Raw genomic sequence first — 15,699 nt, forward strand, 5'->3', positions numbered from 1 at the left:
ACACATTCAAAATCCATTTGGAATTCTCATGTGATTGATTCAGATATTTACGAAAACCATTAAATCGACCTTCCGAATTCTTCCGGAAATAATTCTATAATTCCAAAGCAATTCCCAGAAGAATTTTCTGAAGGATATTTGTAAGGGTTCTAGATATTTTTTCCGAAGAATCTCAATGGAATTTCTGGAAACTACCAAAACGATTTACGGTTGAATCTCACGAAAACTTCCGGTAGAGTTTTTGAATGCTTGAATGATATTCGGAAGAACGACAGTCGAATTTTTGGATGAATCTCAGCAGGTTTCACAGAACAATCCCTGCAAATTTTTTTGAAAAAATCCAGCAAAATTTCTGGAAGAATCTTTGAAAGATATTTTGAAGCCTCCTAGCAGGATAACAGAAAGAAATCTGGGGGTATTTCAGAAAAAAAATCCGAAAGAATCCTAGGAAGATACTCGTAAGAGAAGAGTTTTCTTGAAAAATTTAGGATACTCCTAGATCCTAGAGGTAATTCGGGAAGAATTTCTACAAGAATCCTCACAAAAATCTAGCAGGAAGATTTGAAGGATACTCAGAAAGTTTTTCGAAAGAATGCCAGAAGGGTTTCCGAAAGAATAGAAAGATTTTCGGAAGAATTCCAACAGGATTTTTGGAAAAGTTCCAGAAGTATTTCAAGGATATTGACTTAAAAATCTCAGTGGCCTTTCTTGAAGAATTTCAGAAAGATTTTCGGAACCATCCTCGAAAGTATTCTAAAAGGATTTTCGAAAACATCTTGGGTGATTTTCGGAAGAATACCAGAGGCTTTCTCATAAGATTACCAGAAGTATTTCCGGAAAAAATCCAGAGTTACTTTCGGAGGAATTCCTGAAGAATTTCTAATAGAGTAGTACATTTTTTTTGGCAATATCCTCTAAAAATATCCAAAAGAATCGCATCAGGATTTTTGGTAAAATCTTCCATAGTATTTCCAAAATAATTTTCAAGAATTTCGAAGAATTTGATTTCCAGGATTTCAAAAGTAATTCTTAAGGAGATACACGCAAAATCACATCTGCAAAAAAAAAATCCAAAAAAGATGCCCAGCAGAATCACAAAAGGATATCCGTAAGAGTCTCAAAAGTAATACCGGAATCGTAACGAATGTTTTGGATGAATCCCAAAGCGATACCTGGAAGAAAAATCAGAAATATTCTCAAGATTTCCAGAACAATCCCAGTGAGGATTTGAAGGATTCATGAGTGATTTAAGGAAGAATTCCGGGAGAAGCTCCCAAAGAATTGTAGACTAATTTCTGGAACAATATTTTTTATCATATGATATATAGAAATACTTTGATTAAAATGTATTTCTTGTGTAGCATTAACTTTCACTGCAGACACAGCTCGTAACATCAATAATGAATTTAATTTATAAATCTTTATCCAAGGGGCGGTTCAAAATTTTAAAAAGTTTGAAAATCAAAGCTCTCATATGTTTCTATGCATCCTTACCATAAAATAGTGTTCTGTTAAAATTCTAGCTTTCTATGTGATGATTCAAGTTTTTGAAACGATCATTAACTCGCGAGCTATAATTTCATCCCATTTAGCCGCCTGCATTCACATAACACGCACGATATTTATCGTTCGTGGAAGATAACGAGACACGAAAGAAAAAAAGACGGAACCATACCCCAATTTTATGCAAACGCTCTTTCGCCACGTACCAAACGAGACAGTGAATTGCAATGTGGCACGAATTGTTGTGGTTCATGAACTGTTACACTCTCTGAATATGGAAATTACTATGAAAAAATTTTGACGAATGTTCCAAACACGTTACTACTGATATGTAGGTAAAATCATCCTATAGTAAAAACTCATTCTTTAAAGCATAATAAACGAATTTGCTGAAGAAAGCAAGGGGATTTTTTTTTAATTTCCGTACAAAGTGGGCCGAAGGGTCTCAGATTTTCATGAAACTTTTTCCACAGGCAAAAAAAAAATTCAGGGTCGCTTATTTTCCCGGAAAACTCAGTTGGAATTTTTTTGTTTTCCTCTGACACTTCTTACTTTGAAAAATCATAACTCAAGAACAAAGCATCGTAGAAAAAAAGTTTTTGCTGAAAATGAAAGCAATATTTCTCAGAAATAAGAAAAAAAAATTAACTGGAAAAAGTTTTCCACAAAATTTTCCACCGTTGAGAAAATTCGTAAAGAAAAGCCAGAAAAACTATGTTCCAATTGGTGGAAAACTTTCAAAAATATATTTTTGAGAAGGTTATTTCATAAGCTTTAATCGCTGAAATTTTTGAAATGTACTTTTTTTCGTTTTTGAGTTATGGCCAATTATGTGGAAAATGACCATATAAGCCATTTCTTTGAAAACCCATATTTCAATCGAAGCATCGGAAAAACAAAGTTTTTTTTATCAAAGCAATTGCAAATTTTCTAAAACATCTGAAAAAAATATATGGGATTGGTCTCTCGTCGGGATAATTTCAAACTCACAGAGAAGACCCTTGAATACTATATCTTTCGAAGGGTGATTGCCAAAATAATGGACATTTTCACGTCAACAACGGTTTCAGTCACACCGTGCTCTTCTTCCGGGTTGGCCCATCGGACGTTTTGAACCGGTCGATACTCTCTCTCTGGTTCTGATTCGGATGTTGTTGCTGCTGCTGGCCGGACATGGTCCAGTTTCTCATTGCCGTTCTTCCACAAGCAGGATGACGATGATGATAGTATCGGAACAAACTACCGGACCGAGAAATGCAGATAAAGAATTATTGATTTTCAGTTGCTATCACCCATTAAGAAATGTATGACTTCACCAGCTCCACAACCGTAGGACCGAGTTATTACAAAGGGAAAAGGCGTCTTCTTTGGGATTTTAAAAGTTATCGGTACATTTTTTTTTGATCTAGTCTGAGTCCCATATGCTGAAAGTCATCTGACCAATTTGTTGAAATTCCTTTCGTCGTGACAACTTGTATATTTCAAGAAGTAAGATCTTTTGGTTTATGTGAAATAAATGAAGTTTGAGTTTAGGAAGCATTACGAGGAATCTTCCATTTTTGCAAGTATGAAGATAAAATATCCAAACGTTTTTGCAATCGACTAAAGATGACGCGCAGACTTCGTCCTTTGGCGGAGAGGCCTCACGGTGTCTCTGGTAGAAAACATTAATATAAAAAAATCAGTATCGCTGAAATACCCACCAAATGAAAGCTTAGACTTTCCCCTTTCATTTGAGACCGGTTTGAAAATGTTCTATCGGGGGGTCCTGAACATTTTTTTTTTTTATTTTAGTAAGAGATCATAGGTGATCTTCTTCCACCAATAGTATGATACAATGAATCGCTTGTACCATATGATGACAACTCAATCGAACCGTAGAAGGCCATGACAAATATTTCTGGACAAATATTTGAAAAGGGCTGGAGAGGTCTTGAGCTTTTTTTCAGAAACGTTGCTGCTGAACCCTTTTTAGCTCGCCCATGCAAACTAACACCATTATCAGAAAGATTAGTGTTAGCTTTTCCTGATACTAGTATTGGTAAGCGTGATCGAGTTGAATTGGGCTCAACAGCATCTTACAAAGCCATTGTTTACCAATGTCGATGTGCCCTTTTTTAATGTGTATCCAGATTTCCATAAAACAAGCTTGTTTTGGCAGTGTTGCTGTTCAGTTGATTATAAATTCAGTAAATAGTAAAATTGTATATTTTGAATCAAAATTTATTTATTCATACAAAACTAAAATGGTTGTAAAAAGTATTTTAAATTTTATATAAAAAAAAAATGTTTAGAGATTTAAAAGATTTTCAATAAATAACCCTTATTTAGATTCAGTAGTATGCTACCGTCTTAAAACTCAAATATATTTTCAAAAGATATTGGTTTTTACGATCAGTAATAAACAAAGCGTTTGAGAAAACATTTACTCATGGATCATTACATTACAAATGGTTTCACAGATTGCACAAACAACTTAATTGGTATCAATAATAGGGAAATCGGCGCTGCATTGCTTAAGTTGTCGCGTTCTAAGGTGGTATAGCGAAAAATTGGTGCTTGTGTCGCGTGATAAGTTTATAAATTCATTGTTTTGGGTCAACATTTTGGTTTGCTGATTAGAGGTATGCCTGTTAATAATTACAATAAATATATCCCAATTTCACACCTATTAATAAATATATATTTACGCTACACTCTGTCAGGAGACCTGAAACATGAAACCGAAAATCGTTCGAAGATTTGCGTATTGTGTTCAAAAAATATATGTCTGCAAACGTTATCAGCAATAGTATTTGATATTATTGAACAGCACATTCTTCACGACATCAGGATTAAAGTCTGGTATTGTCCTACAAAAATATGTCGAGCTTGCACGTTTATTCGTTCAGTAACCAATTTAAATTTTTGAATATAGCACTGTATAAATATAAATACAATTTAAAATCTACCATTCGAAACATGTAATGATGTGAGAACAACAATCTCACCAAAACTAAAGGCAAAACGTGGTAGACACAGTAATGCAAAAAGTAAGTGCCAATTGAATTGGTTGGTTGTCGAATCTACACGGTTTACCACCCAATGTGCAACATAAAAAAAGCCCATTTGTTCGCTGATGACTTGTTTTTGATTTAAAAAAAAATGTGATTTGAGCACCAGATGAACGTTGCAGTTGAGCAGCTGTCTAAGGAGTTTGGATATTGCAATCGCCCCAAACATCGCCTTTAAAATCAGCAGACTTAACCAATCAGTTCAGGGGTTTTTAGAGGTATCACATCAGCACTTTGATTTGAACGATAATGCAGAAACTGAATTAAAACCTGTAATATACTGCAATAACATTCAGGGGTTAGTTGATTATGTGACGTCCAAACAGGAGGGTTGGCCTGGGCAGTTCAATCTGCAAGCGATGGAGAAGGGTCTTTTAAGGTTACTCTCTCGATTATCGAGCATAATTCCGACGTCATCGGGACTCAAGGCCGTTGTAAGGATACTGGCGTAAAAATAATGTTGCTGCTTGCTGTTGCTTCTGGTGTTTCAGATAAATATGGCAATATTGAGAAAATTTGGAAGACACTGTTGCTTTTGAATAATTTTAGGTGCTTCATTGCTGGAGATTTTAAAATCGTCAATCTGTTTTGCGCTATATAATGGGAGATAGTTCAATATTTCCTTGCTCATACTGTACCACACAAAAAAAGATCTATCCAATGTAGCTGCTCATCCACGAATACTTGGTTACATACGCGTCCGCGAAATGGAAAAGTCTCGGCTCGGACCATAAACTGGCGGAGCAGTTCTTCAATTGTATTTACTATCCACTGCTCGACAGATCACCCGACGAACAAATTGCCCACCAAATTCCTTGCATATTTCACTAGGTGTTGTAAATCCGATTGACAAAAAAGTATAATACATTGATCCAAATAATGTCGAGGAATGGGTAAGCATCAGCAGTTTGATTGTGTGATTCATAAAGATGACCTTAAAATTAATTCTTTTATCACAGGTGAGGATCATCAGTTGCCAAAGCCACAGCAAATGTGGATTCACCAGCTAAAACTGTCAGAAGCTTTTGAAAAATCGGCATGTTTTGGAAGTGAAACGGGATCCAAGTTTGCTAGCAATTGAAATTTATCGTACTTTATGTAAATTATCTCTTTTCAATGAAAAAATGGATTTCAGGCGCTTGATTATTTTGATCAGGTGCATAAAAGTTGTTTTCAAAGGAGTCTGGATGATGATTTTGCAGAAAAGGTTGAGAACTTTTCAAAAACGTGAATTGCTTACCCAATAGCTCGAAGTTCCACAGTTGCGCTATCATATCCCGGAGTTATGTTAAATCACAGGAAGTGGTTTGAGAAAATACGGGAAACAAGGCAGCGAAACCGTGCATTTCGATCTTCAAGTTGCTTAGAATTATGTTAAAGTTCCGGAGAACTCCGAAGCATATGATCGACAGCATCTTTGAACTAATATACAATAGTAAGCATTTGTACCTAAGCAGTATAAACCGTATTTACTTTATCGATATGTCGTGTTTGTAATTGGTTTAAATAGAATGGTATAATTGGGGCCCAGATAGCCGTAGCGGTAAACGCGCAGCTATTCAGCAAGACCAAGCTGAGGGTCGTGGGTTCGAATCCCACCGGTCGAGGATCTTTTCGGGTTGGAAATTTTCTCGATTTCCCAGGGCATAGAGTATCTTCGTACCTGCCACACGATATACACATGCAAAAATGGTCATTGGCATAGTAAGCTCTCAGTTAATAACTGTGGAAGTGCTCATAAGAACACTAAACTGAGAAGTAGGCTCTGTCCCAGTGGGGACGTAATGCCAGAAAGAAGAAGAATGGTATAATCCTTAATCCTTTTTATTAATTGGTTAACTATTCGTAGTAACTTTTCTCATGGCTACCTAGATATGCAGGAAAGAAAATGACTATGTGGACCATAATTAAGAAATCAGTACTGAATTAAACGGCATTGTACTGTTTTGAAAAAAATGTTCAGGACCCCCCGATAGAACATTTCCAAACAGGTCTCAAATGAAAGAGGAAAGCCTAAGCTTTCATTTGGTGGGTGTTTTAGCGATACTGATTTTTTTATATTAATGTTGTTCTACCAGAGACACCGTGGCCTGTGTTATCCGCAAACAAGGATTTTTGACATCCCTGAGGTAACTCAGGTAAGTCAGATGTGAAAATATTGTATAATATTGGTCCCATAATGCTGCCTTGAGGAACACCAGCTGTTACAGTAAGTCTTTCGGAGTTGAAGTTCTGATAATTAACCTGAAGTGTACGATTTGACAGATAACTTTGAATTATTCTAACGATGTATGTTGGAAAATTGAAGTTTTTTAATTTTACAATCCATCCTTCATGCCAAACACTGTCAAATGCATTTTCTATGTATAGATGGGCAAGACCAGTAGAATAGCCTTTAGATTTGTTGGAACGAATCAAATTTGTTATACGTAAATGTTGATAATTGGTCGAATGTCCATATCGGAATCCGAACTGTTCATTGGCAAGAATTGAATTTTCGTTGATGTGGACCATCATTCTGTTCAAAATGACCCTATTGAAAAAGTTTACTGATGGAGGAAAGCAAACTGATGGGACGATAGCTAGAAGCTTCTGCAGCATTTTTGTCTGGTTATAAAATTATTACAACCTTAGCATTTTCCCATTTGTCAGGAACATATGCCAACTGAAAATATTTGTTAAATACATCAACTAATAATGATGAGCTACTTTCTGAAAGTTTCTTGATGAGGATGTAAAAAATTCCATCATCGCCAGGATCTTTCATATTTTTGAATTTTTTAATAATAGTTCCCACTTCTTCCAAATCAGTCTCCCAGGAATTTTTGAAAACGTTCTTAGACGGTTTAGACCAGGGTCCAATTGAGAAGTTTTATTTTCAAAAGATTTCTCAATTGAGAAAACCATTTTTTCAATTTATTTCTGCAGATCCTGCCATATAATTTTCATAGCAGGATCGCGAGTGCGTTGAAATTGTCTTCTACGCTCGTTTTTAAGACTGATCAAGAGTTTAAGATCATCGTTTAAAATCACGGATTTGAATTTTACTTCACATTTCAAAATTTAAACAAAAAAAAAGAATATCATATTTTCTGCCATCAAGGAGTAGACACTGCGAACACAGGTGCGCTTTCACACGTCTAACGCTACCTGGAATATTAGTATTATTCTCTTCCCTGAAGGAAGCGAACATTTCTCTACCCCAAGAAAGAAAATCTCTACATTTATTTTTCTCTACAAAAAAAGCACTAATTTAGTTCCTCCTTAGGCAGTGTCGAGTCTTATTCCTCCTCCATCGCTCCCAAAAATTAAGCAAACGCAAAGCAACAGCAGCAGCAACTTTTCCGGACAAAATGTTTCAATTTAGCAGAAAATTTTGCGTTTTAATATTTTTTAATTTGTTCCGTTGCCTCTTTTGGGGGCCGAAGGGAAGGATCCCATGTACTTTGGAGCTGCCAGTTGGCGCGCCATACTTTGTACTTAGGGCGGTGGGTAGGATAGCAGGTGCAGAGGCGGTAGGAATGGTGTTTTTTTTACAACAATTAGTGCAATATGACTATCCCGCGTGCCTGCGATGCTCGGATTTTCGTGATATCCGAAAAGTTTTTCCAACAACCGTGGTGGGAATTACTGCAAATCGGTGTAGTGACTGGTAAGGGTGGGGGAAGATTGTAGTGGAGCAGCATTTGCTACTGGGAGTTGTGAAAGTTGGCTTTAATGTTATCAGCCGTTGCTCGGTTTTGTTCATCATTATAATGTGCGAATATGGTTAAACTGTTCCATTGTTGTAATGAAATGTTGCTATACAAATTGAAATTTATATATTATTGTTCTTAATGGATACGTATAGAGATAACTTAAGCAACTGTTTCTGTTTCAACCACATTTGAAACGAATGATATATCTTTCTTGGAGGTACCACTGTTATGTTGATGTTTGAGGTTATGGCTTTCAGTCTTAAATAAAACTCAAAAACGGATTTTTGCTTACATCCGACGTTTCGGACACATGTGCAATACACAATACATGTGTCCGAAACGTCGGATGTAAGCAAAAATCCGTTTTTGAGTTTTATTTAAGACTGAAAGCCATAACCTCGAATGATATATCTACAGAATTGTTTAGCATTCATGCAACATGTCCTGCCCACTGAATCCTTCCTGTTGCAAAATGAAGCCGAATATTGAGGCCAAACTCTTACAAGTCATTTGTACTCTGAGATATTTTAAAATTAAAAAAAGCCATTTCTCGAGGAAATTTTACATTCTTCGTTAATTTTGCTGATTTAAATATACTTATGCAAATTTTGACAACAATACCATCCATAATTAAGGAAATCGCAAAAAAAATAATCTTCTTTCTAATTAATTTCAATGAGACCAAATGATAAACGCTATGAACTGACATGTTTGATAACGACTTGCTCTAAAACATGAGCGTTTTTATTGCCAGCGATGCTACATAATTTTACAATTCATGCAATTAATACAAGGCCTTTAGTAGCAATGTCTCATCGTATTTTAATCATACTGCGCTTAAACTGAAATAATTCGTTTGACAACTTGAACATTTTGAGCTTATCCTTTGACATGAGTTCGGATTCAATCTGATGTGAAGAAGGTAGGTAGGTAGTAAAATCTTGAAAACAACGTATTAAAGTAATTATGGGAATTTTCTTGATACTATTTCTGAAACTTGTTCGATATGTGGTTAAATGTATGGAAAGTATGAATGATTCTTTTATTTGGAAATGGTGTTTAATCCATTGATCCTCTTAGTGGTAATCATATGAAATGGTTATCAATAATTATATGGTTTTCATTTCTAAGATTCTATAAATTAAGAGTTGCGCGAAGAGTGGAACCAAATGTACCTATCGAACTGTCAAACTCTCTATCTATCGAGCAGACCAGCAAAACAAATAGTGACTATTTTCGAAGATGAAGGAGAACAATCATTCAAAGAAGCCTCTTGGCGCAACTCTCTGTATATAGACTCTGTCATTTCTGAGCTCTTTTCGAGAAACTCTGCGGCCTCGTCGGACACTAAACGCATTGTGTTATAGAGTGAGCGTTACATTTCCGCTACATGCTGGAACACATTTGTTCTTCAGTATTTTTTCGACCATGCCACTGGGTGCTGCATGCAAATACTTTGGTTAGTGTAATGTTTTATTCACAGGGCAAATTGGTCATTTCCTATATTAAAATTTAAAGCATGTTAAAATTATCCTTATATTATATATTATTGATGAAAATGCTCTGCATAGCTTATAGGATTCGTAAACTGCAAATATATAGGCTAACATCCTGTTGCATTTAAGTTTTAAAATCATTTCAAGACAATTTTACGATGTATTCGTAGTTCTCAAATAAGATTAACAACTATGAAAGATATAGTAGTTAAAATAAAATGATTTGCGTTTGCAGGAGTTCCAAGTTCAATAATATTGATGTATTATCTGATGTATGTTGAACATTACTTATAAAATTGAATGGAAGCATCAAGGCTATTGACCAAAAAGATTATGTTTTGTTGTTGGCAAAATATGGTTTTAATTACGAAACTCAAATTCCTTAACACCCCATTTTGCGTTTTCGTCAAAAATCACACATTTTCATGAATATCTCAGAAATCTATCTTAGGATCCTCATAATTGTATTTTACTTTTGATATACACGACGAGAGAATGGTAGGGCTGTCCTTTATTCGACTATTGACATACTAGAAGTTGCTTGAAATTCGAGTCGAAGTTTTTATTCATTCCTTAATACCCCAATTACGGTATATAAGGTACAGTGGGGGAAGTGTATCTGTGGGATAAGTGGATCATTCGTCTATATTTAGCATGAATACTTGAATATGTTGAATGTTTTCGTACTATTGCTTCGTTTTAGGTTATATTCGTACGATACTATTGCAAAACTGGTACTACACGTACACTAACACAAGCAAACTTGTTAGCTGCTAAAAATATTAATTTGAAAATTGGTTCACATCAATCAAAAATCCATTGTATTTCTGTCTAAAATCGAATACTATTATTGTTTTCGACACATGGTGAGCATTTCAGTTCTAATTGAATGAATTAAAATGGAAAATATGTGATTTTCATAAATACACTCCAACCTCTTTTTACGACCGTTTTTTTACCGACGGTTCTTTTTCCGACCACTTTTTTACGACCGAAATTCAGATTAACGACCGTTTTTATAAATGATCATTATCTTAAAAAGTATTCAAAATAGAGGATCATGATGTTCAGCAAAATTATTCAGTAGTTCAAGGGCTAACATATGGTGGTCATTGAATTGCGGAATTCTGCCGCTAGGTGGCGTTAGTAAGCATAGAAATTTTGTTTTGCGGATATCTCAGGATCCTGACCACTTAGAAAGATGGCGTCTTCGACAAAGTTGTTCAGTAGCTCAAGGACCATCATTTTAAACGCTATGAGATTCAAAATTTTGCCACCAGGCGACACTAGTGAGCATGAAACTTTTGTTTTGCGGTTACCTTAGGAGCCTGGCCACTTAGAAAGATGGAACCTTCGGCAAAGTTGTTCAGTAGCTCAAGCGCTATCATTATAAAAGTCATGAGATTCGAAATTTTGCCACCAAGTGGCGCTAGTGAGCATAGATATTTTGTTTTGCGGATAGCTCAGGATCCTGGCCACTTAGAAAGATGGCGTCTTCGGCAAAGTTGTTCAGTAGCTCAAGGACTATCATTTTTGAAGCCAAGAGATTCGAGATTTTGCCACCAGGCGGCGCTAGTGAGCATAGATTTTTTATTTTCCGGATAGCTCAGGATCCTGACCACTTAGAAAGATGGCGTCTTCGGCAAAGTTGTTCAGTAGCTCAAGCGCTATCATTATAAAAGTTATGAGATTCGAAACTTTGCCACCAGGCTGCGCTAGTGAGCATATAATGTTTGTTTTGCGGATAGCTCAGGATCCTGGCCACTAAGAAAGATGTCGCCTTTGGCAGGGTTGTTCAGAAGCTCGAGGACTATCATTATAAAAGCTATGAGATTCAAAATTCCAAAGACGCCATCTTTCTAAGTGGCCAGGATCCTGAGTTATCCACAAAACATAAATTCTATGCTCATTAGCGCCACCTAGTGGCGGAATTTTGAATCTCATAGCTTTTATAATGATAGCGCTTGAGCTACTGAACAACTTTGTCGAAGGCGCTATCTTTCTAAGTGGCCAGGATCCTGTTGTATGCACACTTGTACTGCCTGGTGGCGCAATTTCACTTAAGCAGTGTTGCCAGCTACGAAAAAAAATTTGAACCCTGGATGAAAAACTGGATTACAGTTAAAGAGTATTGCTTTATTGCTAAGCATTATATTCTTCTGTTCCGCTCAAGTTTAATGGTTTTGATCTTTACTTTATTCTTCTTAAACAGTGTTGCTAGCCACATGAACATTTGTGATTCGGCCGACTGTATGGCACAGTTGAGAACTTTTTTAAATGGCCGTTCAAGTTTTCGTATTTTGGTAATAGATGGCAACACTGCTCGATTGTTATCAAAAGAGCCAATTTTAGGGGGGTATGATATGCAAATACCAAAAAATTTTAAAGATAACGATACCGAATATTCTTCAACTTTGGTAAACATTCGGTATCGTTTTTTTATCGGTATTTTTAAAAATTTTTGGTATTTGCATATCACACCCCTATAAAATTGGCTCTTTTGATAACAATCGAGCAGTCATTATTTTGGGCTTTGTGCAACGTAAGAACTATATCACAATCACACGACGCGACGCGAGACAGGACACAACACTTATGGTTCTTACAAACGTTAAAAGGACATATAAATTACCTTTTTTAACGACCGGTTTCGGGCTTGATGCTGCCCATCATCAGGACGATGTCCAACTGATTGTATAGAAGGAAAACGCACATATACAGCTTCATACTTGGCTAAGTACACGTCGAATGTAGGGTAAAATAATTTGATTTTTCGTCTGGTCAGGTAAAATAGGGGTGATGTTATTGGGGCTTCATCTTCGTTCATCAATGGTTGCTCAGCAGTAGCGATGTACATCGATTCCCAAGCATTCAAATGCGAAGTCTTCCTCACAGGTTTCAAGAGCTTCGCATTATCCCAGTCGACGGAATGATTGAGTTCCACTGTATGTACTGCAACGCTTGACTCATTTGTTCTGCCGTTTTCAGTGGCATTCTTATGTTCTCTCAAACGTGTTTTGAATTTTCGGCGAGTTTGGCCGATGTATACCGCAGGACAGCTTTTGCACGGAATTTGGTAAATCCCCGACAAATCTTCCTTCGGTACTTTGTCCTTCAAGCAACAAAGGCGGTCTTTAAGAGTGTTGGTACTCTTGTACACTGCCTGGAAGCCATGTTGCTTAAGGGTGTTCTTAATCCCATTGGTCACCTTCGGGTAGAAGGGTAAACTAATCCTTCGGATATCCTCTCTCTCTCTGCTTCAAAAGTAGTCGCGGCTCGCCTATGTTTCTTCCTCTCATGCTTGGCAGCAGCTAGCTAGTCTCTAATATTCTCTTACGGAACAGCTTATTCTTTTGAAGGCTGGATATCTTTGAAGCTTTAATTGAAATTAAGGGTCGTGTAAAAATATATCATTTGTCAATACTGGAAAAGCTGTTTTTTAATGATCAACAAATCAAGGAAAACAAGAACGTCCGTGACAAAATGAAGAAACAGACGATTATGTTTTTTTTAAATTTCTGTCCGTCAATTCTGGCAAATGACAAATTTTAAAAAGAAACTTAATCCCATATGATCATAAATTGTCACTTCTTGTACCTTTTTGAGACAAAATAGTCAGGTTTTTTATGGAACTATCCATCGCTTTTCAACCATCATCATTTCAAACAAACAAACAAACGGAACGATTGTCTATTAGGTTGGGCTTTAAGCAGGTCCCAGAGAACAACACTTGCAGCGATAATATCAGGTGACCATCCATTGCCATCATTTTAAAAAAACAAAGTATTTTGGGCTATCTTAAAACCGGTTGACCAACGTCTAAAAATTACGAGTGAAATGGGCAAAAGGCCCAAAAGCAAATTTTGTTCAATCGTATTTTTGGGCTATAAATTTCATAATAATTTCACTCTTATTTTCGAAATAGGCCATTCTTCAGAGCATTGCATTGTATCTGTGTGAATCTCATAAAAATTAGACGATACAACCAAACGGAACTTAATATTTAGGAATAATTTGCGGAAAATCTAGCTTCTTTATGTTCTTTTATATAAAAAATATATTGATAAAGCCAAAGTCGTTCAATGCTCTTAAGGAACCGTACAATTACTTTCCTGTCTTCTAATCACAAATATTATAAAAATGTCATGCTTTCGGGGTAATGGCGTTCGGGTTAGTGACATTCGGGGTAGTGGCGTTCGGAGTAGTGGGTCGTATAACATTTCCCCACATACCATTACCCCTATAAGGGCAAGCAATAAGGCCTACTTTGAGAGACTCTGTCAGAGTGCCAACGCGAATCCGTGGGGCGGTGCCTACAGGATCGTTATGGCAAAGACAAGAGGTGCAATGGCTCCTACAGAGCAATCTCCAGAGATGCTGGAGGGGATCATCGAGGGGCTCATTCCGCGCCACAACCCTAGTCCTTGGCCTCCTTTCGTAGGACAGCCGGGGATTGGGGCTGGCGATGAGGAGAGGGTAACCGATGAGGAACTTGTAGGGATTGTAAAATCCCTCAGAATAGGTAAGGCACCAAGTCTGGACGGAGTTCCAAACCTGGCCCTCAAAGTCGCAATCTTGGAGGCTCCCGGGATGTTCAGATCTGCTATGCCTGGACGAGGGAGTATTTCCAGATGTGTGGAAGAGGCAGAGCCAGGTACTATTGCCAAAGGCGGGAAAACCACCCGGTGACCCGTCGGCTTATAGACCAATATGCTTGATCGACACGGCGGGGAAGGTGCTCGAGAAGATCATCCTCAACATACTGTTGAGGTACACCGAGGGTGTAAATGGTCTCTCAAGCAACCAGTTCGGCTTCCGGAAAGGAAGGTCCACCGTAGACGCTATTCTGACGGTTAAGAAAACCGCTGAGATAGCACTCCAGCGTAAGAGGAGGGGGATTCGCTACTGCGCAGTAGTGACTCTGGATGTAAGGAACACATTCAATAGTGCTAGTTGGGCGGCTATTGCTGATGTGCTCCTGCGTCTGGGGATACCCGAGTACCTGTACAAGATTCTCGGAAGTTACTTCCAGAATCGGGTATTAGTCTATGACACAGAGGTGGGTCGGAAGTGCTTTCACATAACCTCAGGAGACCCTCAAGGTTCCATCCTGTGTTATGGAATGTCATGTACGACGATATTATGCTGGAGGTCTACGGTGAATCGATCGAAGAAGTGGAATGGACTGCAGCCCACTCGATCGCAATTGTGGAGGAGTGGATGGGCTCCAGGAAACTGGAATTGGCTCACCACAAAACTGAGGCGGTTGTTGTCAACAACCGAAAGTCGGTGCAGCAAGCGGTGATCAGTGTAGGCGACTGCATAATCACTTCGAAGCGCTCCGTCAAACACTTGGGGGTGATGATTGACGCCAAGCTTACCTTCGGTAGCCACGTTGTTTATGCCTGCAAGAGAGCCTCCACCGCTATTGTGGCACTGTCCCGGATAATGTCCAATAGCTCTGCGGTGTACGCCAGTAAGCGTAAACTTCTGGCCAGTGTCGCCTCGTCCATACTGAGGTATGGTGGCCCGGCTTGGGGCACGGCTTTAAGTACCAACAGCTATCGTAGCAAACTGGAGAGTACATATAGGCTGCGAGAGCGTATCGTACCGTGTCACACGATGCACTCTGCGTCATCACCGGTATGGTGCCTATTGGTATCCTTATCATGGAAGACATAGAGTGCTGCGAAAGGCGCGGCACAAGAGGCATACGCAGGACTGTCAGACTGGCCTCTATGGTCAAATGGCAGCGTGCGTGGGACAGTTCCACCAAGGGAGTGTGGACTCACAGGTTGATTCCGAGGTTAGATATCTGGGTCAATAGGCGCCATGGGGAACTAACATTCCACCTGACACAGGTCCTTTCGGGCCATGGTTGCTTTAGACAGTATCTACACCGTTTCGGTCATGCGGGTTCTCCCGAATCTCCAATTTGTGCAGGTTTAG

General features: G+C 38.0%; 1 protein-coding gene across 3 annotated transcripts in view; it reads left to right on the forward strand.

Moving 5' to 3' along the window:
• The window catches only part of LOC5564407 (lachesin), a 489,285-nt gene that overhangs the window by 206,208 nt on the left and 267,378 nt on the right, over window positions 1–15,699 (forward strand). The window lies entirely within an intron of this gene.

This window comes from Aedes aegypti, chromosome 1 (genome assembly GCF_002204515.2).
Source record: "Aedes aegypti strain LVP_AGWG chromosome 1, AaegL5.0 Primary Assembly, whole genome shotgun sequence".
Classification (NCBI taxonomy): Eukaryota; Metazoa; Arthropoda; class Insecta; order Diptera; family Culicidae; genus Aedes; species Aedes aegypti.